At 37.9% G+C, this 24,046-nt stretch overlaps 1 protein-coding gene and 1 pseudogene across 2 annotated transcripts in view; both read left to right on the top strand.

The window, feature by feature from the left end:
• The window catches only part of MACROD2 (mono-ADP ribosylhydrolase 2), a 2,135,263-nt gene that overhangs the window by 1,489,143 nt on the left and 622,074 nt on the right, over positions 1 to 24,046 (top strand). The window lies entirely within an intron of this gene.
• Positions 810 to 15,241, top strand: LOC114026552 (annotated as a pseudogene).

Here is a 24,046-nt window from a genome sequence, read left to right as displayed (position 1 = left end):
TCTATCTCTCTGGTTCTGGCTCCCCTTTCTCTCTCCCCTTCCCTTCTGTCTCCCCCCTCATCTATCTCTGTGTCTTTGGCTCTCCCCCCTCTTTCTCTCACTCTCTTCTCCACTCTTTGTCTCTCTTTCTCTGTCTTCATCTCTATTATCATGTGACTGGAAGACATGAATGATAATTATGAATATTCTTCCCTTCCCTTGCTAGTTTTCTGAGAAGATTTGCAATGTGCAATTATATTGGTACACCTAAGCTTTTGTGTATTTAATCTCCTGGGTCTAAATTCACAGATTCCCAGGGAAAGTCAGGAGTAAAGGCACTTTTCCCATGTTCAGTGGAAGTCCTCAGACCTGTTTGATGAGACCATAGGACACTTACTTGAAGTTTGTCCAGTAACCACCCCCACTCAATCCCACGTTCGACATTGCTCCCAGAACTGGTTGCACCTGGCACAGGCTAAGTAAGGACTTAAAAGCCAGAAATAAACCCCCTTTGTCATTCTCTCCACAATTCATGCCCCTTCCTCATACACTCAGCAATAGAGCTGTAATATAAGGGATTGTTTTATTATTTTTACTGTATTATTAAGTGCAGACCTGTAGGTTCAGACAGTCAGTGGAGGTGCCTCATGTAGGCAGGACTTCAATTAGACACTTTGAGAGGTGATGCCTCATGACCTCTCACGATTTCAGTGTGTGTGTGAAGGGTTCTTCAAGATCTATTTCCCTCCGGAATGGGGATAGCTGCCTCATTAAGGTTCTGGGGCACTTGAGCTCACACCAGCCTTTTGAGGATTCGGAGTTTCAGCCAGATGAGCTGTAGCTCCTCAGCCCATGTTCTGACTCTCTGTACCTGTCAGCCGGATTATAAAGGCTTAGAATTTGAAGAAGCCTTAAAAGGTCAGTAAGCCAAGCTGCCTAACCTGTGTAAGGGTGCTTTTTACAACATCCTTGACAAGTGTAGCTTGTATTTGAACATGGCTTAGTGCTTAACACTGTCTGACACATAGCAGTCACTTAAAAATGCTAATTGACTAATTTCTAATGCCAAGGTACTGGCTACCTCAGAGTAGCCCATTCTATTTTTTTGAGAAATCTAATTATTTTTAAATAGCTGTTTTATTGATATGTTTTGTTTTTACATCACATATTTCCTACTGTATTTCTGCCCTGTACCCTCCCAGCAAGGGATTCTTTATGAGGAAGATTTTAAAAGATGGGTAAACAAACATTTCAGCAAAATTAACCAACCCATTAAAAAAGTCTGATATTATATGCAGTGTTCCAGAACCATAGCACTTCCCTCCACTTCTGCAAAAAGGTAGGAAGGTATCTCCTTATATCTTTTCTGGGCAATAACTTGGTCATTATAATTTCATGAGATATAGTTTTGATTGGCATTGCTTCTTCCATTTATGTTGTTTTCTCTATGTTTATTATTTTCTTGGTTGAGTTTACTTCATTTTGTATAGTTCATCTAAGTCTCCACATATTTGTAGTAATGGTGCTTTACATTCATATGCCACATCATGTTTAGCCATTCCGCAATTGCTGGCTAACTACTTTTTCCCCTCTTCTAATTCTTTGCTTACTACAAAAAAGTTCCACTCTAAACATTTTGATGTATATGGGGCCTGACATTTTATCAACTGAAATTCTTGAGGCATATGGCTAGTGGTGACATCTCTGGATTAAAGAGTAAACACATTTTGGTCATTTTCTTAGCATAATTTAAAATTTCTTTCCAGAATGGTTGGACCAATTCACAGCCTTAGTAACAATACAATTAGTGTTTCTGCATTTCTATGTCCCCTTTGATACTAACCATTCCCATCTTTTGTCATCTTTGTCAAATATTTGGGTGTTTATTGAAACTTAATAGTTGATTTGATTTTGTATGTCTTATTAGTAATTTGGAGCATTCTTTCTCATGCCTGTTAATAGTTTGCAATTCTTTCGAGAATATCCTTTGACATTTTGGGGAAATGTTTTTTGGTCTTATGTATTTCTAGTAGTTCTTCCCTAAATATCTGGTCTATCATACCCTTCATGATATATTCAATACAATGATTTTTTTTCACCAAGTTATCCACTTTCCTACTTATCCTAAATGCTTTAATTTTGCTTTTGCAAAACTTTTCAATTTCATGTAAACAAATTATAATGTCTTTTATGATCTCTTCCATCTCTTGTTAGTTTAATAATTTACCCCCTAGCCACAGCTGGGAATTTCATTGTGTTCTTTTCTGTTATGTGTGTGTGTGTGTGTGTGTGTGATGATCTTCAGTATTCAGGTCACATGGCTATTTTTATTTATTCTTACATATGGTGTAAGATGTTGCTCTAAACCTAATTTCTGCCCAACTGCCTTCCATTTTTCCCCAGCATGAGAACTATAATTTTGTGTGTGTGTGTGTGTGTGGGGGGGTGTATTTTAAGTTCTTCATACTGAAACGAAATCTGACTGGAATATAATAGGTCTGATGCTGAAGATCTGAGTTGATTTAAAGAATCAAGTACTTTCCTAGTATTGCTTTATTGTAGTTGTTTCCCTGTTTTCTATTTGAAGGACATTTTTCTTGATAGAAAAGGTAAAAAAAGGCCTAATTCTAATCCTTTTTATGACACCAGAGACATCCCCCCCCTTAATAATTTCCACTTTTCCATCTTCAATCTTCTTTTCTGGCTTCTTCTAGTCTACCTACAAATATATTCAGTCTCCCTATCCTAACAGACTCATAATATCACAAGCATAAATATACACACAAATTCCTTGACCTTTCTACTGATCAAGCTATCATCTTTTCCCAGAAAGTTGCCTGTATTCATTTGCTCTACTTGCTTAACACCAACTCAGTCCTTAAAACTGCTGACTTATATCACTATTATAATAAAAACTGCTTTCTTTCAGGGTGACAGTGACTTCTTAACTGACAAATACGATGGATTTTCCTCAGTCTTCATCCTTCTTGGATTTTCTGTATCATTGCACACTGATGGTCATGTACTTTTTCTTAATACTTTCTCCATCAGTGACATTGCTCTCTTGTGTCTCCTACTTTTCTAACCAATCTTTTTGTTTCCTTTGCTAATCTGTCTTCTTTCTGTCCCATAAGTGAGAGTGTTATTCAAGAATCTGTCTTGAAAGTATTTTTTTTTCTCCTCCTTCTTAGTGATTTTATCATCCTGGAAGCTTTAATTATCAACTTTGTTACACATATGTTCTGACCCTACTCTCTCAAAGCCAGGTTGGATATATTTCCACATACACTCCCCCCACCCCAAAGTTTTCATGTATCTTGAAGGGTTTATGTCTCCTTTCTCTGCAGTTGACTCAGGCTTCTAGCAGCTCTGTTTCTTCTATTTTAGAGACCTAGTGACCAGTGATCCAGTTATATTTAACCACCTAATAATGAGAAGTTTTTACAAAAGAATATTTATTTAAAAGATATAGCAAAAACAAATTTTGAATGTTTTCCCCATCACCTGACGGATATAATTCACTCTCAACCAACTGTCTAGATGTATGTAGGGTGGGATGTGTGATTAGGCTGAGACCTAAGATTAGTTCCTATATAGTACTGATTACACTAAGTTCACCCTCCAAAGGGGGCATTGCTGTGGTCATCTGGGCCTGGGGTTATTGTAGATGCTAGCTCTGTGTTTCTAAGTGCTCCTCAGAATCAGGCCTGGATAAGACTTGGCCTGGATTCTTGGATTCCCAGATTCCTATGGTTCAGACTCCTGGACTTTGAAACTCAGAAAGTTGGAGTTTCCACTCCCTGCATCAAGAATGGGAAATGATGTTTGAAAGAGCCCCAAAGGCCCCATTTCATGGGGGCCATATGGCCTGGAGGGAAGGGGAAAGCCTCATGGGTCTTCTCTTTATATTGTCGTCTTACCAGATGCCATAAGTAAAGGAGTCACCTCACCACCCTAGACACAAATGCATTTGAAAGGGGGGGGGGAGAGGGAGAGAGACAGAGAAAGAGAGAGAGAGAGAGAGAGAGAGAGAGAGAGAGAGAAAATGTAAGTTGACTCAGACCATTTTAAAAATTCTGAAAACTCTAGCTATGCAGTCAATGAAAAAAAGTACCTACTGATCATGTAGGTAGTCCAAGCAGAACTAGTTACAGAATTTCTACTCATGTACTTCCCTCACATACCATCTTGATTCCCCTGGAAGCAGCTCCAAAGCACCCTCCATGGGAATATACCTTCTTAGCAAGCAGATGAGATCTGCATATGTGCTCAACCCCCATTACACCTTTATGCAGATGGTTGACAAATCTATACATCCAGTCTCAATCTGACTACTTTCATCTCCTGATATACAATGTGCATACAGTATGAACCCACAATGTTCATCTGTCAAGATTTTTTGAAATCCTAACCCTCTAGAAATGTATTAGTGTTAAAGAATGCCCCAGACCATTAGTACTATAATTATTTAAGAATTCCCTCAGAACAGGTTCTTTTTCTCATACACACACACACACACACACAAACATACACACACACACACACACCGACGCACACACACACACATATACATGTTTATACACATATGTATGTATATATATGCTATGTACATAAATGTATGTATGTATACACATATATGAGAAATATATATTTATATTTTGCATACTATATATATGTTTTTGAACAACATCGTCCTTTTTCTTTGTCCACTAAATGCTATGTTTCTTGTTTGCTCTGGACCAACTTCTTGTTTGCTTTGGCCCAACCATATCATTTGATATCTGGGTGAGGGGACTATCTGATCCCATATGCCTTCCATGCTGCACTATCTTTCTTCCATCTCAAATACCATTTCTTTAATTTCCTTCTCATGTAACTGGGCTAATTCTGTCTTTATCATCCATGCTTTTTAAAGCTTTTCTTTTCTCTTTTTTTCCCCCAACTGTTGTCTAGTTATGTTAGAACACTTCTCCATTGTCTCCTTTTCTGCTTTTTTCTTCTTTTTTATTCCATGTGAGTCAAAACATAAACATATGGCTGAGGAGTACGAGATTCATATTCACGATAATATTTATATGAAGAAAAAGCAAGTGAAATTCGACATAATGTAAATCCAGTTTCATCAGCCTCTGAGGTTCTTGCAAATGTCCAGAACTTCCTAGCAGCACCTTGACAGAAGTCTCTTTCTACGGTGTATCTTTTGAAATTTCTAATAGAAGCTGACTTTCTTCAAGTACCATTATTCAGGATACATTAACCAAAAATGAAGACTATTTCTTATTCAATGTTTCCCATTTTGCATAATTATTCATATGGTAGAAGTATTGGCTACTTAAAGTTTTCATTGCAAATGTACATTTCGGTTACATTATGAACTTTAAAAAGCTTTTGTAGGCTAGCTTGTGAATAAGGGCCTCAATTTATAACATCGTTTCTGTTGGGGGGGGGGATGTGTTCTGAGCTCCTAAAAGCTGACACAAAAATGTGGTATATTAACCAAAAAAAAAAAAAAATTCAAATGTGACCTTAGAGTTCATTAAAAGGAACACAGTGTCCAGAAAGGGTGAAGTGATAGCTCTGCCATACTAAAGACTACATCTAAAATATTCAGTTTCAGGTGTCACATTTCAGGAAGGACATTGAGGAGTTTTAGAGCAGGGATTCTTAATCCGGGGGCCATGGATGCCCAAGGTATCTGTGGATCAATTTCAGAGCATCTGTGGACTTTGATAGGGAAAAATAATTTTATTTCACCAAAATTAGTTTCCTTTATAATTCTTCTTATTTTATTTTATGCATTTAAAAATGTTATTCTGAGAACTGGACCATAGGTTTCACATAGACCAAAGGCTTTCTCATGACACAAAATAAAGGTTAAGAAGCACAATGTAGAACATTCAGAGAATGGCAACTGGGATACTGAGAAGCCTGAAAATAATGCTATTTAAGAACTGGTTGAAGAAAATTGAAGTATTTAGCTTAGAGAAACAAAGACAAAAAGGGTAAGATTAGGAGTCATGATAAGTGTTTTTAGTATTTGAATGGCTATAGGAGGAATAAAAAAATTCAATTAGCATTTATTACATGCCCACTATTTGCCCCACATTTTCTATGTTCCAGAGACACAAAGATGAAAACAAAACAGCCTTTGCCTTCAAAAGAACTTCCTTTTAAGGGAAAACAAGGTATATTTATGAAGTTAAATACTAACTATATATAAATTAATTTTAGGTAGTAGGACATTTGTGAAGGATAAGGTTTGGCTTCCAGTCTCAGGTAGCCTGAACTCAGCTTTAAAGGAAAGCTGGGGATTCTAAGGGAGTAGGGAGGATAATGTGAATTTAACATGTTGTAGACAATCTAGACAAAGGCATGGGGATGGGGAAGTAGGATAGCATGTACAGATAACAACAAACAGCAAGCAAGTCAGCCTGGCTGGAACATAGAGCATGTGAAAGAGAGCAATAAATCTGGAGCCAGACTCTGGAGAACTTTTAAAGCCCCACAGAGGAGTCTGTCATTTATCCTAGGAGCCAAAGAACCACTGCAGTTTCTGGAGCAATGGAATGACATGGTCAAATCTGTGCTTTAGGAATATCACTTTTAACAGCTGTGTGGAGGAAGGATTGGATTAGCTGGAGACAGAAAGATTAATTAGGAAGCTGTTGACCTAATTCTGATACCATGTCCTTGTCTGGACATAGCCTCCACATTTTGCAAAGGGTATTCTTAAACTGTAAGGCATTCAGGACACAGCTCCTGGGATAACGAGGAAACTCAAAACCATGCCATACATGGATCAATCGAAACAATTAGGACTATGTAGTCTGGAGGAGAGAAGACCTGAAAGATGGAGGAAACAGGTTTGCTATTTTCAAGGTATTTGGTGGACTGTCACATGGAAGATAAATTAGACTTTTTTTCTGTTTGGACCCATAGGAGAGAAATAGCAGAAATGAATATAAGTTGAAGGAGGGTTGGTTTCAGTGTGATAGAAAAATAATTAGGTCTAACTAAAAAAGGAATGGATTGCTTTAAGATGTGGCAAATTCCCAATCAATGAAATTTGCAAGTGAGACCTAGATGACTACTTGTTGGGATAAAATAGAATAGATTCCTATTTACATATGAGTTGATGCACATTGCTTCAGAAGTCCCTCCCAACTCTGGAATTCTATTATTCTATCATTCTTTATTGACCTTTGAAATTTTTCTACATTGAGTATGGCTTTGGTGTTGTTTTAAGCCAAAGACAATTTGTTGGTCTCTTTGGAGACAGTGCTCTATCCACTGTGCCACCTAACTGCCCCCATGTGTATTTCTTAGAGGAGACTTCAGAATGGGTATTTGGACCCCTTGAGGGAAGATCATCCCTTCAGGTCACATTTACTCCCAAAGAAGTAAGTACTTAAGGAGCACCAGGGTCCTGGATTAAGAACCAAGAGGCCCAGATTCTAATCCTGGTTCTACTGACTTTCTGACATTGTACAAGTCATTTTACTTCATTAGGCTTCAGTTTCTCACATGTAAAGTGAAGAATTAAACAAGATGATCTCTAAGGACCCTTTCTGCTCTATGTTATATGCTCTGTTTCTATTTCTGGGTTGTTGTGTGTGTGAGAGTGTGTGTGTGTGTGTGTGTGTGTGTGTGTGTGTGTGTGTGTGACTATTGCTAAAGTAGCCTCAAGAAACGACTGTCTCCATCACAGCAGGACACTCAGACCAGAGAAAATTCTCTATCTGGTTGATCCCAGACTTACTAATAATAACCACAATTTCTCCCTATGAATGTGGCCTATGGGGGGCATCTTTAGAACTATTACTAAAACCCCAAACTAGCCTAGTTTAGATAGACCACCACATTCTGCTGGCATCAATGAGGCTTTTATGGTTTTTATGCCATGGTGGTTTAAACACAACCAAACTTTCTGAGGTTGGTTTTTAAAATAAATATATAGCTTACCCAGCAGAGATCATGTGTCTCATGCCTCAGACTGTTGTGATTCTTTTTGTGAAGAGAAAATAAACCTCTCTGCACATGGATTTCTATCAAAAACCTTGCTGGATGGACTCTGAAGCCTGAGTATGAGGGCACATGGTGCCGATAGAAATTAAAGTGGTCATTTTGGTGAATGAGAATCATTTTCTTAATAGACTACAGTATTCCCTTTTTCCTAGGTAGGTGAAAAATGATCCTTTTTTGTGTGTGTTTGTGTCTTTTTCTTTTTGCCATTCTAATTAGGCAATGATCTTGTATAATTCTGATTGAAATGAAAATCAGCAGTCATGCCACTGTTATCTAACTAAACCCAGGGGGTGTGGGGGAAAGCACCTCTCCATTTTGATAGAATTAAATGTTTCTCCTGCTGTGGGGAAATCGTCTCAGTTAGGGCTCAAACAGATGTGAAGCTGTCCCTGAAGCCCAGCCATATATTTCTTCAAAATACACCAGTCATTTCTTTTGCTAGAGAAGGAAGCCACTGTAGGGACCAGGCTGTCTCCTGTGATGATACCACTGTTTTTCAGTAGAGAGGCAGATATACTGAGCAGACAAAGCCCATATTGATTGAACATACCTGTTTATCAAGCTAAAGAGTCTTTGTTGCTTTTCCTGGAAGACTTTCTCCTAATCTGAGACATTGCAAAGTGGAAGACTTTACCAAATATTATTTCTACAGGGATCTGGAGTCCTCAGTAAATTTAGGAGTCAGTAAACAAGCTTATAAAGTACTTATCATGTGCCAGGCACTGTGCTATGTTTTGGAGATACAGAGAATGGCAAAAACAAAACAAATAGCGCTCACATTCAAGAAGAGCATATTTTATGGAGGAACTTCTGTATTTCTGGGGAACTTGGAGATTGTGGTAAGGGGTTGCTGACACGGAGGTTCTGTTTGGGGAGGGTGGTCCAAGGAAATGTTAATAATAAAATCTCAATGAAACAATTGGATGGAGCAGCCCTGCCAGCCAGGCTTCCATTCTTGTTGGTAATCCAACTAAAGCCTGGGTTGAGGACAGGGCTGGGACCTTAGCATTGTAGAAGAACTGCCAGAAAATAATGCTAATGCTTATAATATTTCATGGATGCCAGCACAGCACTTGGGCTGTCTACCTATGATCTCTTTGCTTTTTTTTCATGGTCAGTACACCTTCCTTTCTGGCATCCCCTCAAGAAGGACAGTTGATTAAGATAAATGAAACAATGACCAAAAATAACAGAAAGAAGTTGAGCAGATTTACTTGGCTTATTTTGCTTTGTTTATCTCTACCAGGGAGAATTATTTTTTGGATTGCAAAGAACAAAAAAGGCCAATAGAGAATATATACATATAGGCATGCATAGCTATATGCATGTCTGTATATAATCAATGTAGGGAGCTCCCCTTTGAAGAAACTTCCTTTACCAATTAAGGTCAATGAACTATTCCATTTCTTGTAGTTGTAGAAAGTTGTCTAAAGACTCAGGCCAACTCTCCCTTCATTGCACAGATTCTGAAGTACTACATGGTCTCTCAAGGAATGGATAGCCAAAATAAGAAGATGATAGCAAGATGGTGCCTCCCTGCCTTGGATGAGTTCAAAGGATAAGGCCAAGTCATAGGAAATAGATCATAGGGTACTGAAAGAATTAACAGGGGCAATTGTTGGCCATTGTCCATGGTCTTTGAAAGATCATGGAAGAATAGAAGAGATGCTGCAGGACTTTTGGCTTTATCTATGTGAGAACTCTCAAGGCAACATTTCCTCCTACTGACATTGGTTGTAACCATTATTTATTTTACCTCATTTAGTCTTAGAAAGGTGCCTGAGGTTCATTAAGGTTGAATGACTTGCCTAATTTTATGAAGATCTTAAATGTTGGTTCTGGTATTTGAACTCAGGTCTTTCTGACTCCAAGTCCAATATTGTCCCATATGCCACACTCTTTTTCAAACTGTACAGTTCCCTGTATATCGTTTGCACTATTTCTTGGTTGTAAATCATGGATAGTAATGTGTTGAAGCCCACCTGTACTGACCATGCATCCCTCCATTGTCCCTTCCTTGGATCGCCAGCAATTTGATTCTCTAGAGGTAGAATTTCACAAATGATTCTCCGCAGTAGCTCATGTCTTCAGTTATACAATTAACTGTAGAGAATACTTGATCCCATTTGGTTTGCTTTGAAGGATAATAATAATAATAATGATAGCTTAAATGTGTGTAGCATTTTCTGGTTTATGACAGCAATCCTGTGAGAGTGCAACTGTTACATAATGCCTATTTTATAGATGTGGAAAATGAAGCTTAGGAGGTGAAATTATCTACCTGACGTCATAGTGGCAGAGCCAAAATATTTCTTCAGGCCCTCTGATTCTAAATTCAGTGTCCTTTGCATCACATCAAGGGAAAGAACAAGGAAAGAGGCATCTATGCTGTGCTAAATACTTTACAGATATCTCATCTTATCCTCACCACAACCTTGGGAGATAGGTGCTATTATCATCCCCTCACTACAGGTGAAGAAACTGAGGTCAGCAAAGCTTAAGCGACTTGCCCAGCGTCACATATTTGGAAAACCTCTGAGGCCAGATTTGAATTCGGGTCTTCCTGACTCCAGCCCCAGCACTCTGTGCACCATGGCCCCACCTAACTGACTCAAAGCCTTGCTGTCTACCCAGAGATCCTCATTGGCTAGTTCAGGATCTCTGTTGTACCCTAAGGATCGGTATCTTCTGACAAGTATCCCAGAGTACAAAACACCAGAATACTTAAAGCGGTATAACTATTGCCTGGCGATCACTACTTTGCTCCTTCTCCTACACTGTATTATTCTCCCATTCCCCTAACTTCAGCTATGTTCTTCCTCAAAACTCGTCCTCTGCCTACTCCATGCTGCTAACTATAAACATACGCTGATACAAAGACATATGATAGGTCCCTGTCCTCATGGACTTAAATGTCTAGTAACTTCAGTTATTAGAGATGTATTTGAAGAAATATCTGTCACTGTACTTAAATAAACATGTCGATAATTGGCATTTTTATAGATTTTAAAGATTCCCAAAGTGCTTTACACAAATTATTATACTTGATCCTCACCACAAACCTCTGAGGCAGTTATAGATACCCCATTTTACAGATGAAAACATTGAGGCTAAGAGAGGTTAGGTGTTTTGCCCATCTAATAAGTACTTAAGGCAAGGTTAGAACTCATTTCTTCTTTGTTGTTGTTGTTCAGTTGTGATCTCTTAGGGGGTTTCTTTGTAAAAAGATACTGGAGTAGTTTACTATTTGTTTCTGCAGTGGATTAAGGCAAACAAAAGTTAAGTGACTTGCCCAGGGTCACATAGCTAGTAACTGTTTGAGGCTGAATTTGAACTCAGGTCTTCCTGACTTTAGGCCTGACTCTCTCTCCACTGAACCATAAAACTGCCTCCCATTTCTTTCTTTCTTCAAGTCTAATGCTCTAATCTGTCCTGCTGCCTCTACTTTAATTGCTTTCCTCTTTCCAATGATTCCTTTGATTTGGAATGACAACCAAGTGAGACCAATAATGCCTATATATACTGTAGTCTTGAAATTTGAAACCATGAGAAATAGAGGTACTAGTTATTTTTTTAATGCTCTCCTACATTTATTAAGCTTTTGACTTTTGTTTTGGTGGATTTTAATGACTTTCCAATTTAGTAATTATATTTATTATCACTTGAGCTCATGTGCTCAGAGGTCCTTATGCATTAGGTGCATTTATAAAAAGAGTATGTAAATAAATTGTGAAAAGTCATCAACTTATGCAATCGAATTGTTATTAGAGTAATTGTAGTAGCCAGATATAAAGCTACCAGCTCAAATTTTCTATATCTTTATGGTAGTGAATTTATAGCTAACAGAGGCCATGGCAATTTGGGCTTGCAAAAATAGCTTTTGGGAATAAATTGTTCATTCATGTAAGGTAAATTAATTCTTTCAGGGCATGAGGGTATTGCTTAGTCCACCTTCTATGAGGTTCTTTTCTAGTTGATAGCTTGTTGCCCTGGAAGGAATCTATTTATCATACCTCAGTGTATATGTAGAGAACTTATTTCTTTTTTTTGTTTGATTTTATTTTTCAAAAAGCCCTTTAAGAATAATTGTCCTTGTTTCCATAATAGGAAAACTATTACACAAAAGTTCCCATATTTGAATATTAACAATCCTCATATACATTCATTCAGTCAATCAATATGTAATACCACGTGGCAAGTACAATTGTAAGTACCGGGTATACACGGACAGTAAACAAATAAACAAAAAAGCAATCCCTGCCCTCTAGGAATATATATTCTAATGAGGGAATCCGTAGATAAATAGATACATACAAAATACATAGGGATAGATTAAGGTAATCTGAAAGGGGAAGGCATTTGAAGATTGGGAGACATGGATAGGCCATCAACAAAAGATGAGATTAGAGCTGAGTCATGAAGGAAGCCAGGGAAATTGAAAGATGGAGGTGGTAGGGAGGGGCAGAACCTTCTTTTTACGGGGGTATTGCCAGTGCAAAGGCACACAGTCTGGAAATGCATTGTCATGGTTAAAGAGTATAGATAGGCCAGTACAGCTAGAGTTTGGAATGTAGAGGGGAGTAAGACAAAGGAAGGTGGAAGTGGGGGTGGAGCTAGGCACAGGAGGAGAGGTTATGAAGATCTTTAAATGACAGAGAATTTTATATTTGATCCTGGAGATTAATAGAGAGCCACCAAAGCTCAATGAAAAGGAGAAATGACATAGTCAGATCTACACCTTAGAAAACTCAACTTGTTTAACTGAATGGAAGATGGATTGGAATGCATAGAAGCTTGGGGCAGGGAGATTAGTAGAACTGATGAAGGTCTCACCAGAATTAGGATTGTGCCTATATGAATTGAGGGAAGGGAACATATAGGTGAGATATTCTTTAGGTAGAAATGAACAGATTTGGTGATCTATTTGATATGTAGGTTGAATGAGAGTAAGTAGTCTAGAATAACACTGAGGTTCTGAGCCTGGGTGACATGGGGGTGTCCTCAACAACAATAGGGAAGTTCAGAAGCGGGAAGTTTTGGAGAATGAGTTTTTGACTTGTATTAGGGATACTATATCTAAGATGCTGTTGAAGATGCATGATGCTTATTGAAAGAGAGTAGGGCTGGATATATTGGCTTGGGAATCATCTCCCTAGAGATAATCGAATATGTGAGAGCTGATGACAGTATATAAAGGTAAAAGAAAAGGAAACTAGGACAGAGTTATGGGGGTGAGGGTGGGGGAATACCATTAGTGGGCGTAGATCATTTGTTCATCCTTTCATTAATTAATTTTTCATTCAACAGATACTATCCAAATCTCAAAGTCATTAGTATAGATGAGATGTTTTAGACCATTAAGTCAATAATCATTAAATACATTCTATGCGCCAGGGACTGTGCTAAGAGCCTCAACATATTTTTCATTGAAGTGTCCATTTTGAAGCCTGGATTTAGAGGTTGGGCAGATTCATCAGATGTATAATTATCACTTTTTTTTCCCCTCAAAGACTTAGATTCAGAAAAAGTTCCTTTTTCCAAAAAAGGTTTCCCCTGTAAAGTCTTTAATTCAAAGGAACATGATCCATATATTGCTGGCCAAAATGCCCTCTCTGGTAAGTTATTTGATGCTTTTGATTTTTTGGTGGTGTTGTGGTAGTTCCACCCTCCAAGTGATTTTAAGCCTTTTTGATTAGATACAGTAAATAGGCACTTTTCAAAAATAACAAACTTCCTCCCCCCTGCCAATTCAGGATTTGAAATGATTTTTTTTTAAAGAGGAAAGAAATATAATTTATATTCCCTACTGCCAGCAGACCAGAGGTTTTCAAAAAGGGTAAAGATAAATACATATCCTGAAGCATGTTTACAAATGTTAATAAATGTATAATTAAAAAAATCCCACAAAAATGTTCTATCAGACACACTGTTTCATCCCTCCATTACATATGAATCACTTAAGTGGTCCTGGGCCACCCAAAGGCTTTGGAGTCTCTTATTAAGAGCAGATAACAAATTTCTCCATTGGGATATCAAAGGGGCGCTTTTTTTTTTTTTAGTTAAACCAGACTCTAATTTAAAACACTGCATTAAATAAATCTTAATGATGTTACATGGCATCCCTTTATAAATGAAAATATTATTACTGGCCCAACAGTAATATGCAGGGACAAACTGTGACTTAAAGTGAGATCTGGCATTGAGAGGAGTTCATTTCCCTTTGGAACCCACACTTTTTGGCGGCCAGATGTTGGCATTTTCCCATCTTTGGGGACAGACTATCAGCCTAGATATCTCTTCTCAATGCTTACATAACTTGTACTAGGAGAGTCCGGGAGACAACTCAAAAAGGTGGCAGGCATCTCTTTCTCATCTGGCAGAGGAGACTACGTACTTAGGTTCTTAACAAAACAGTCAAGTTGACCTTCCTGTACCATGTCTGTTTCCATCAATTAATTAGGGAATGGTTGGCCAGTATAGGAGAGTATATCTAATTAATAAATTGATAATAATTAATGTTGCTGTCATTTACCCCAAATGCCCAGCAGCCATTCCAGGCTTGTTTGCAGTTTGTGCTTTTATGCCTAATGGAGATGGATTTACATTGGGCCAATCTATGCACTTTCATCTGAATATCTGTTGGTCATCATGTATCTGTTTTTCTTTTAGACTTGAAAACTACACTCAAAGCCAATAGTCAAGGCTTGATATAGCTTAAATATAAAAAAAAAATGTTTAAGGCTGATCCCTCAGGGAGAGCAGGCAACTGGGGTGGTATACCAGGGATTGGAAAGATCACACTAGGTAAAGACCTTGCATCAAGAATAGGATTGACATACATTAATGTGGGCAATTTAGCACAAGGACAGTTGCATGATGGCTTTCATGAAGAATATGAATGTCCCATTTTGGATGAAGATAGAGTAGTTGATGAATTAAAAAATAAAATGAAAGAAGGTGGAGTTATTGTTGATTTTCATGACTATGACTTCTTCCCTGAACAATGAAACAGATAATTCTGTATTATATACAAGACTTGAAAAGAGGGTTTATAGTGTAAAGAAACTACAGGATAACATTCAGTGTGAGATTTTTCCAAATTCTTCATGAAGAAGCCATGGCCTCCTACAACTATGAAATAGTACACCAGCTGCCCAGCAATGTACCAGAAGAACTAGAGAATAATTCAGATCAGATAATGAAATGAATTGAGCAGTGGATAAAAGATAACAATTGAACCTTGAGGGCAAAGCATGGGCTTTCAAGGTTTTCCACATGATGGTTAAAGATTTTCTTGATGATTTCTCCTTCCCCATGCAGTAGAAATTAAGACAACATGCACCAAATTTTATTATTTGGGATTGTGTTGTACAAGTAGCAGGTGAATAATATATGAAGTTGAGTTATGACTAAATTAATTTTTTTCTCCATGAGAAAACTGAAAACCACCAAATACAATGAATAAGATATTAAGGACTTTTAAAGTTTGAGAATATTCAGCATTCTCATTTTGGTTAACTGCTAAAGAATAAGCAAATTTGAGAAAATAGTTGGGAATCTTTAATACTTGACCTGAAAAAGAAAATGAAGGCTAGGAAGAACTGCTGACTTATAAGTAAAAGAGTGTAAAGATAAAGGTGTAAACATTAAAAAAGTTTGAGCAGTTTCATATGGATGAAAGATGTGATAAATTGGTATAGATATCAGTAGGGTCATTGGGATTCTTCAAAACATCAACTTGTTTCATGGAGTATGGTACAAGAGGAGAGTAGTTCTATTTTGTTCATGTACCGGTTTGCTCAGAATATTCCCTAAAAGAAGAGATAGTTCTTTTTGTTGTTCAGTCATTTTCAGTCACTTCTGACTCTTCATGACCCTATTTGGGATACCATCTTGGCAAAGATACTGAAGTGGTTGACATTTCCTTCTCTGGCTCATTTTATAGAGGATGAAACAGACAAACAGTAGCTTGCCCAAGGTTACACAGATAGTAAGTGTCTGAGGCCAAATTTGAACTCAGGCAAGGGAGTCTTCCTAACTTCAGGCCTGGCACTCTATCTACTGTGCCACCTAGCTGTCCGGGGATATCTCTAGGACAAACTGTTGCTGGGATCAGGGGGACAAAAACAAGAGCTGGTCTTTTCAATCAATAATATATAAATACTTCTACTTTGACCCTAAACGTTTAACTTGTTGATCCTAGTTTTTTTTTTCCTTTTACTATTATTTATCTTTTTTAAAATAGACCCATCTAAAACACACATACACACAGATATATGTGTGTATATATAATATACATATATTATATACACACAACTACACACATATTAATACCGTTTATTTTCTCAAATCTGCCCCCCCCATAGAATTCTCTGTTGCAATGAAGAAAAACAGTTAAGACAGACCTACTGTCACAGAATCACATCTGGGAACATATGTAACATTACACACCTATGCCCCCACCTCCCTCCATGTATCTCTTCATTATAATGCATAGAGTCATTGTATTTAATATGTTATCAGTTTCCTTCTGATCAGGTTTTAGTTGACATTAGTAAGCATTGTGTACACTGATCTTCTTTCTTTCTTCCTACTTCATACATGTCTTTTCTTGTTTTTCTTAATTCCCTATCTTTGCTGTTTCCTGCCTTTAGGTTCAGATACTGAAACCTGTTCAGCCACTCTTCAGTTGACAGGCTATACAAGCCTATTCCAGAACATTCCTAAAATACACTATGTTCAGTGATTCCACAGTCAATGGGTGCCCATTTTATTTACAGCATTGTTTCCACTTTGATGATCCTTCCTCTGGAAGAATAAAGTTGTTGGAAGGCAGATCTTGGCCTGGGACCCAGGGCTTGGGTTTTTTTTTTTTGGTTTGTTTTGTTTTTTCTTTTTTGTTTTGTTTTGTTTGTTTTGTTTTGTTTTTTAGTGCATCCCCTGCAGCTGAGGTGGTCACTACAGGTGCCCGGATCATCGCAGGGTTCCATGGCAGAAAGTGACCTCAATATTTTCAAATGCTCAAATGGGTGGGGGGATAGGTTTTCCTTGAAGCTTTAAAAATTACCTTCAAGTGTTTGTGTAGGAAGGTCCTTTGAAAGGAGAAAATAAATAGCCATTGGATACCTTGAATATCTAGTGGCAAATTTGCATTCTGGAGAGGTAGTTTTTTTTTTATTTCAATTTTAGGATTAAAGATTTTCCCAAGAAGTTTAGGAACTTACCAATAATATTATTTACGATTGATATAACACTTTACAGAACATTTTCTGATTTAATCCACATAACAACCCTGTTAGGTGTAGAGACATAACCAGAAACTTTTGTATTTGGGGCGTGGAGTGGTGGGAGATAGTAGGAAGGGACTTATCTGGGGTTTGGCCACCAGGAAGGAGGAAGCACACTCCCCAGAACACTTTCTACATTGTTAAAGGGCTAGTTCACTCCTGGAGAGACATCACTGGAGAGCCAGTGCCTGCTGGAGAGGATGAGGACCTAGGCTAAGGTGGTGCTGTCACTTTCTACTAAGCTGCAGCATCCAGGGCCAAGCCTTCCTCTCTTGCCTTAATTACGGGTCTGGAGGTACATCCAGCATCCTAATTTTACAGATGAAACATAAACAGGCTCAGGAAGGTGACCTAACTGCTCACAGTCACATGTCTATGAAGCATCAAAGCTAGAACTTGAACTCATGTCTTCTGACTCCAAGTGCATTGGCTCTTTCCAATATTATATGCTATCCACCAAGATGCTAAGGAGATAGTATGGAAACCAATGCTACGTCCAGAGTCAGGGGACCTTTTTTGTTACTATCTATAAAGCCTTAGGTGGGTCACTTAAACTCTTGGGCCTCAATATCCCCATCTGTAATATGTATGTGGAGTAGGCAAGGAGAAGCGGAGGAATGTGTGGACTAGATGACCTTATCACTAAACCTATAAAGCTATGAAAAACCTAGTTGTGAGGATACATTCTCCTGCTTTTTGTTTCCCCATTTCCTTCCCCACACACCTCTCAGGGCATATGAAAACACATGATAAGAGTAAAATTGAGAGATCCACAATTCTCCTCTGACAAAGCTGTGAATACTAATGAAATTGGATCTTCTGATCTATCATCCCACCTCATTCTGCTGCCTAGATCAGCCTGAAAAGAACAGCAGAAATTATTTGCATGAGACTGGGGTGCAGACTGACTATCAAACCGCTGCAAATGAGTGTATCTAGCCTTAGATATTCTCCTCAAAGGCACGCATAGAGACACAATCAAACTGAGCTCCCAGGCTTTCTAGCATACAATTTCTGATGACCGGAGAGCACACTTTATTAAAAAAAAAAAAAAAAAAAGGTAATGGGTTCATTGCTGCAAGAATACAGTGCCTTGACACGCAGTTTGAGATGTGTGATTCTGACATTTAATAGCTGAGATGATAGTGGCCAAATACTTCATGAGTTCAGAATCATGCGGGGTTCCTGAAAAGGTGAGAAATCTCTGAGATGGGTAATGACAAAGCTGATGAGAAGATTGATGAAATGGTAGAGGTAACGCAGTGAGCCCTTAGAAGAGTGTGTGAATGATTTATTCCCTTGACAATCCAGCCAATCCACAATAGGGGAGTGCTAATTGAATACCAACCACTGTGAAAAGACCATACATTTCCTTTGGCTGGGGGTTGGCATGTTCTGCCTTTTGAGCAGAGGCCAAATTATTTTCCAATTAGTTTTTCTTTTTAGTGCGCTGTTTAATTTGCAGATATTCCTTTCCTTCTTACCTCCTTTCCATTTATGCTGTTGTATATTTTGTTTAAAACCTAAAGAGGAAAAAAATGACTCTAAAAGTCCTAAATGAAATCTTATGATAAATGCCCATTTCTCTTCCTTTCAACCTCAGGGTTACAGATCTGACTCCGATTGCATTGTCTTCAAAGTCATGACACATCCCCTGGGTTCTTTAAAGGGATGAGGGTTCTCAGGGGACAGGGTGAAAGTGTAAAGAAAGTCACAGTTAGCTTTTTGTACCTGTTCACCTCCTAATCTTTTATTGGAACCTCCTGATTTCCTGAGCTTCTGAGGGAAAGTCATCAGAGTGAAAATCAAAAGTAGATGGGGCAGGGTTGACCTACCTGGTGTTATTCAAGATAGAAAATGGGAAGCTCCCTCCCTTCCCTACCCATTGTCAGCCAACACTGTATTAAATTCTACCATTAGTTGCGTTCCTTTGCCTGTAGTATACCCCACCTAGGCATTAGTTTCCATTTTAGCAATCCTCATTTAAAATGTACACACAAATACAGGCACATTAATAAGAAAAATATCATTAAAAGGAAGCTAAAATCTGAATAATTGGAATGAGAAAAAAATAGGCCTGGAGATGTGAAAAAGAATTTCTAAAAGGAAGATTCAATTCTGGGTTGGAAGCTTGGCATATCTAGAAATGCCATGATGTAAAAAAAAAAAAAAAGATGATCATTAAAATTTATTTTAAAAAGAAATTAAATATACACACTCTTAAAGAGATGATGCATTAATTCACTAACACTGGAAGGTTGAAAGATCACTTAATTAGGAGACAGAAGGCCTGAGTTCTAATCCCATATCTGTTACTTATTGTGCTTCCATGAGAAAAGCACCTATTGACTCTAGGTCTCAGTTTTCTCATATGTAGCATGAGGTAATTGGACAAAATGATCTCAGGTGCCTCTTGGTTCTGAATCCATGACCCTGTAATCCTAAAACTAGATGGCCACCGAGATTTCTTCCAGAAACAAGTCCTGAGATCTTGTAGATTTTGAATTGTACTATGAGTGGAATTGTCTTCTTCAGTGACAGAAGGGAATAAGGCCCTTCCTCATGAAATCATTAGGTATCAGGCATGAGGGAAAATGAAATTGAGAGAACAGATACAGAAAAGGAAGGGTAGATGCTTCAAAGACTGAGCCTCAAACTGAGGAAATGTTTTCAAAATGCTAGTCTGAGTATAAGAGGAGGCAGGATTCAGCTGGTCAAGGTTCTCTTCCTGAAGTGGGTATGTCAGAAAGGGAACAGTCTTTGTTTATATCATCCCCAGTGATTAGCACTGTGACTGGCACATTGTAATCCCTTAATAAACTCCTGTTGTAGTGCCTTACACTCCACAAAAAAGATCACAAATGCAATTTAAAGTTATATCCAAAATCCTGTTTTAATTTTTCTTTGAAAGTTCCAGGTTTGGTTGTTTTTTTTTTTTGTTTGTTTGTTTGTGTTTGTTTTTGTTTTTATAAAGGATACAGACTTTTTTTTCTTATCTCTTGTCTTTTATTTCCCTCTCTTCTTAAGGAGCTTACAATTTCCTTATTCATTTTTAAAAGTTTTATTGATTTTTTAAAATTTGTTCCAAACAGTAATTTCCTGATCTACCTCCTCCCCCCTCCCCAAATGGAATCTTCCCTTATAGGAAAGAAAAATATTTCAGCAAAAATAACCTACAAAGCTGTGTCTGATAGTGGGACACAGACTTTATCAGAAAACATTTTCTTGAGAAAACCCTTCCTGCCATGATTTAGAAGTTTACAATTTGCTAAATAACATGATAGTAAGTTAGGAAAAGCATCTTCAAGAGGTGAGGTGAGGAGTGAGATGGGGAGGGGGCAGATTTTGGGGCAGAGGACAGATGCCATGTTTAGGGAGCTATGAGTACTTCAGTTTGGCTTGAAAATACAATGTGCAAGGAAGAGTAATGTGAAATTAGTATATAAAGAGAGATTGCAGCCAGATTGTGAAGGACTTCAAATGACAAACAGAAGAACTTATATTTTATGCCAAACAGTTTCTTGAGCAAGGGAATTACATCATCAGATTTGTGCTTTAGAAAGAGCAATTAGTAGTTATGTGGAGGATGGATTTGAGAGGAAAGGGAGTGAAGGAAGGGAGACCAATTAGGAAACTATTGTCATTGTTCAGGTATGAAATAATAGGCGCCTTAACTGGGTTAGTAGCTATATCTGTGGAGGGAAGGTGATGGTTGGGGAGAGAGACTATGAAGAAAGAATCAATAAGACTTTACAATTGATTGGCTATGAAGGAAGAGTGAGAGTGACAAGTTGAAGATGACTCTCAGTTACTTAGATGAACCTTAGTGAGCAAAAGGATGGTGGTATTTTCAACCGGAGGAGGAAAGTTAAGGGTGAAGGGGAGAGTTTTGGTGAAAAAAAGGTAATAAATATTATTTTAAATCATTGCATTTAAAGCCTATGAGATATCCAGGTGGAAATGCCCAGACATTGGATGATATGGGATTAGTGCTCAGCAGATTGGGGCTGGATAGTTAGACATGGATGTCATCTCCATAGAACGGATAACCAAACACATGGGGGTAGATAAGATCATTAGGAGAGAGAATTAGAGGAAGAGAAGAAGTCTTATGACAGAACCCTGGGATATCTTCCTGAGTGTGGGGTAGGGAAGAGATGATGATCCTGCAAAGTAGGTTAGGAAAGAGTCATTAGGTAAGAGGGAAAAAAGACGTGTAAGGGGAGAGGGGAAGGAATACTTAAGAAGAGGAGGTGGTCAATACTGTCGTGTGCTTCAGGGGGCTCCCAACAGTTAAGGACCAAAAAAAAAGCTGTTGGGTTTAAATTTACTTTAAATGCAAAACAGACACAAAAGAAAGCCATCTGTAACTCTCTGATTTATTCCAGTTGGCCCCACAAGGACTGACAGTACCCACATACATAGTCTACAATTTGTTCTTTGAACACTTGCCTGTGGAAGAATGGCTATATGAAAATCCACCCCTATTTCTGACACTGTTGGTGGGACTCCAGATACACAGGCAGTGATACCTTTCTTTATCAGATACATTTAACAGCAAGTGGGAATTTAAGCTGAATTAGAGGGTGGCACACCTGAGAGAAAAACAAATACACAGGCACATTGCTTGGACCTATGATTCTTTGTTAAGCCTGTGGGCTTTTTGCTGACTGATTCCTAATTGCATGAACATTTTCCCTGTGCAGAAATAGGTCATATTTGATCCATGAACTAAAAGTTCTAGATGAGGAATTGTGAATCTGTAGGAGCAATTATGAATATAATTAAGAGTGGGTTGGTTTTTCTTTTGGTTTGCCTCCTCGTATCTCAGTGTGCATGGCAGGGCTTTCCATTAATAATGAAGACATTCTAAAGACACAGAATTAGTAGCTAGTTGACTGTAGTTAATTGGCATATTATTGTATTCCCATAAATTCTGTCAGGAACTGCTGTGAGTGGATTTAAAGCTGCTAGGAAGAAATAAAATATACAGCCCTTTAAAATGAAGTTGTTTTAAGCTAGAGGCTTCTGAGTTGCAGTGACTTTGAAGCTGAAGGAGTATTAACTTGAGAATTTGAGTTTGGAAAATACTAACATCATGACCTGATAAATTGTCAATGTGGGCATAAGAAATAAGCTTCCACAGGAAAGATGGAGATGCTCCAAATGGGGCAAAATGCAAATGTATTCATAATAGACATTGATTTGCTTATGCCTTTTGATGTAGTCCACCTTATTACATTGCCAAATAACAAAATTAATGATAAGGAAAAATCAACAGTATATATAACTGACATATGCTAATTCCCATAATAATAATTATAATGAAAAAACTAACAAAGCTTAAAATGAATAACATTCTCATTTAACGAACTTAGTGATATAAATGATTAATGGTGGGGTAGAGGATTAATGGGGGGACAGATAAGGGAATAACTGCTAGGCAGGAAGGAGGACAGTCCTCACAGGCATATTCCAGGGGTACACTCCCTGAAGCTTCTCTTCTAAGCCTGAATTTCAGATATCATAGAAGATGGTACAATAATGTAACCCCTCTCTTTTTTCTACTTTGTTTTGGGATAGCCAGTTTCTATCACTTCTCTTTGTTTAGGCTAGATATCTGTGCATACCTCACTCTTTCTGCTAGCTTGAATCTAATAAAATTACATATATATATAATACATATAATATATATACGTATACATATATAATGCAAATCTTAAAGCACTATATACATATTATTTAATAATGAATGAATGAAAATACAATTATTAAGCTTTTGTTAATTGACTTCTAATAAGAAACTAAGCAGTGTGCTAAACTCTGGAGGTATAAATACAAAAGAGATAGTAGCTGCCCTTAAGGAGCTTACATCATATTGGGGGAGATGATAATGATAATGATACTGATACTGAGGAAGAATGAGAAGATGATGATGATGATGATGATGATAATGAAATGTCCCCGAGCAGAAAGGGAGGCCTGTCCTGACAGCCAAAACCTATATCTAATGACCACTTCCCTGTTCCTGTCCTGAAGATTTTTTTTGTTTGGTTGCATACTGTCTGCATAACACATCAATTATTGAGCAAGGAATGATGTGACAAAGAGAATCCCATGTGTTGTCATGAGTATTCTTTTTGTTGCCAAATATAACTTGGCATTATCTAACGACACACAAGGCTGGTGGCCTTTTTAATGGCCTTGACATAGCTCCCCACTCGAAAAATAGAAATCCTGTGAGGGTAGAGGTTATACGTAATTTGATTCATGTGGCTGCCAATCTGGTACCCCAACAGGAAGCTACTTATCTTGCATCAGCAAATAAATGTTTCAAAAAAGAATAAAGCATTGCTTTTGAGTAGTGTATCACAGGGCCATCTAGTATAGTGGCATCTGCATTCTTAGTAAATGTCACTGTCATTAATGAGAGCTTTCTGGCTCACTCTTTATTGAACTTTGGGAATATGTCCAGAAAGGCTATTGGCATGCCTATCACCCCTCCCAATCAGGTATCAGTCTGGTCGAGGGTCTGTCGCACAGCTGCATATGACATCTTCCTTGACTCTGAGCCCAGCTCAGGTTATCCAAAAGAACTACCTATATTCACAGTAACTAAACACTATAATACACAGAATCACCGACCACAAGAGTTGTCAAGGACAACATAAATCATCTAATCATCAAAACCTTTTCTGAGATACATAATGTGATATGGAATTTGTTATGTTACAAAGGGAACCCTTCCATTTTGG

Source organism: Vombatus ursinus, unplaced genomic scaffold (genome assembly GCF_900497805.2).
Source record: "Vombatus ursinus unplaced genomic scaffold, bare-nosed wombat genome assembly UNPS02014841.1, whole genome shotgun sequence".
NCBI classification, from domain to species: domain Eukaryota; kingdom Metazoa; phylum Chordata; class Mammalia; order Diprotodontia; family Vombatidae; genus Vombatus; species Vombatus ursinus.
This window is presented reverse-complemented; position numbering and strand designations above follow the sequence as displayed.